Source organism: Coregonus clupeaformis, unplaced genomic scaffold (genome assembly GCF_020615455.1).
Source record: "Coregonus clupeaformis isolate EN_2021a unplaced genomic scaffold, ASM2061545v1 scaf2726, whole genome shotgun sequence".
NCBI lineage: Eukaryota > Metazoa > Chordata > Actinopteri > Salmoniformes > Salmonidae > Coregonus > Coregonus clupeaformis.
The window spans coordinates 2524-5000 of NW_025536180.1; the positions used below are offsets into that span (position 1 = coordinate 2524).

At 44.2% G+C, this 2477-nt stretch overlaps 1 non-coding gene across 1 annotated transcript; it reads right to left on the reverse strand.

Moving 5' to 3' along the window:
• Positions 1-2321: 2321 nt before the first annotated feature.
• Positions 2322-2440, reverse strand: LOC123489063. The gene has a single exon (XR_006660409.1). It is a non-coding gene; the product is annotated as a 5S ribosomal RNA (ribosomal RNA).
• Positions 2441-2477: the final 37 nt, after the last annotated feature.

Genomic DNA, 2477 nt, shown 5'->3' on the forward strand with positions numbered 1-2477 from the left:
GGTTTGACCCTGAACAGTTTGTCATGCTGGGTGTACCTTTGCGCTGGTCGTTTATGACACCTCCTCCTCTGGATCACTTAGGTGGATGTTCCATGAGATGGACCGGAATCTGTCTCTTGGCATGACCTTCGCTGGCAATGAAACAGACAATATGTGGCTTTGTTTCCAGTAGTCCTGGATACTAGGCAGAGTCACCAATGAGGTGGTGTAGAGTGAGGAGACCCAGAAATCTGTGCAGTTCCTCCACATCAACGTCAGTCCACTGATATTTGCTCCCCTTCTGCTGATTTCTTGCTGCCTGTTTGTTGGTGTTTCTGCAGATTGTCCCTCATTGTATCTGCGAGCTGAAGTAGAGCAGGAAGAGGTCCTTTGGTGTGTGCCCTGAATGCAAATCCACCTGGGCTCTGGTGGTCTGCGGGGCATGAACCTACTGGCTTGTGGGGCGGTGTCAGGATCGTCTCTGTTTTCCATGGCTCAGAGCTCTGTTCTGGCTGTGCTGCTGACTGGGCTGGAGATCTTGACCTGGTCTTGGCCTGATCCTTCCTTCCCACGCCCTCTGTGATGGCCTCCGTCGGCTTGTTGTGGGGGTGGGGGCTGTTGATGGCCCAGGCTGCTCGTCGTCGTCGTCGTCACTATACAAAACAGGTAAACGGATTCAAAGATTATTCAAAGTTCAAGATGTTCATTGGCATTTGCACTACAAGTGAAGTAGAATAGAATACTATAGTAAGATAAACGAAAGCAATAAAACAAATTCATTTTAGAAAATGTTTGTCTTCTTACCTCACGTTTTCAGCAACAAAATCGGGGTCCTCGGTCATCCTGGCCACTCTCATTGTCTGCGCACGAACTTTCCAAAGTTTCTTCGTCGCTCATTTGAAATAACAAGTCGGCCCGGCTTGTTCAACGTGAAGTGTGCGACTCATATTGCTTCACAAAACGATACTGCTGACAATAAAACTCTTGAAATACTAACAATTGAAATACTAATCGTGAAAAACTCTCCCGTAAAACTACTCAAGAGAACTGAACTAATTTCTCGTTCGTTCTTTCGCAATGGCTAGTTGTCATGGGGAATGAATGTTTATACTCGTGCATCCTGAAGAACCGGGTTAGCACAAGCACCGTTTTTTCCGTCCTTTTATCACAAAAGACGACAAAGTTATTATAATAAATGCAAAGCGCTCATAAAAGAGCGCATATTTTGACGCTTACTTTTTCATGGAATTGAAATTATCATAACTTTGGTTTTAGTTGGTGTATTTACATAAACAAACACTCAAACGTAGCTTCGGGTCTCCATTTCTGCATGAAATCGACGGCAGCCCTCTGCGTCACTTGGTTTTGATGCTGCGCGGTCCTAAAGCACGGTCCGCGATTTGAACGCACCTGGCGTTCAGCACTGGAAGAGTTAAACCGAAATTCAACAATATTCAAACATTTATTGAACTTAGTAAGAAATCAACTAAATCTATTCAACTTGTTAGAAAACGCATTCATTTGCCCAAGTCAATCATAAGACATGAACAAAATGCATCAGTGATTCGTATTTCCATGAACTTTCTGAAACGGCACAGGAATGCCCCTGTCTGTGTGCATGTGTGCGGTGCGCGCGTATGTCTACACTTTGTGTAGCCGTTAGCGATGATGCTAATGATAACCTTCTTCTGGTAGGGAAGGAATGGCTTTCCCCAAAACCTTCGCAAGTAAATGTTAACTACAAAGTAGCCTATGCCTGCATGGCAGAATTATACCGTGATCATTTGCATCACTCCAGTTGCCATTTGTTCTACAGCAACACCGCTTAACCAAACAAAGGTATCTTCCTGGTGCATGCTTGCATTTAAGGGTAACTACACCCCAACATCTAAATGTCTTACATTTTTCCCAGACCTCACAAATGGTCACCTGATAGGGTTTAAACATTGTTGTGGACATAGAACATCCAATTGTGCTGTTTTGCTATTAAAAAGGTGTACTTTTGAGAGCGAAAACCTGCCAAAACAGGGACAAACGGTCAACGGGGAAATCTAAATGGAGAAAAGGGAACTTGGGAATTAACGGAATCAGGCAAAACATTGAAGGGATTGTATAGTGCCCTAATGGACTACAGACATTGACTGTCTCCTAGACTAAAAACAAAGGCTGCATGTACTGCCTATATTTTGAGGGAAACGCACTGTCCATTATTTGATTTGATTTGATCAGGGCAGGGCAGCACACAAACTGCATTTAGTCCAATAACAATCCATGATATTATTAGGGTGATAAATAAAAAGCAGTTGCTCCATGACACAAGAGCACGCTCTACTGGGACAAAAAGCTTACAGTACCTGGTATTCTCAGGCGGTCTCCCATCCAAGTACTAACCAGGCCCAACCCTGCTTAGCTTCCGAGATCGGACAAGATCAGGCGTATTCAGGCTGGTATGGCCGTAAGCGAGGGAACAACTCTTGGTACACTATATAAAGTCAATG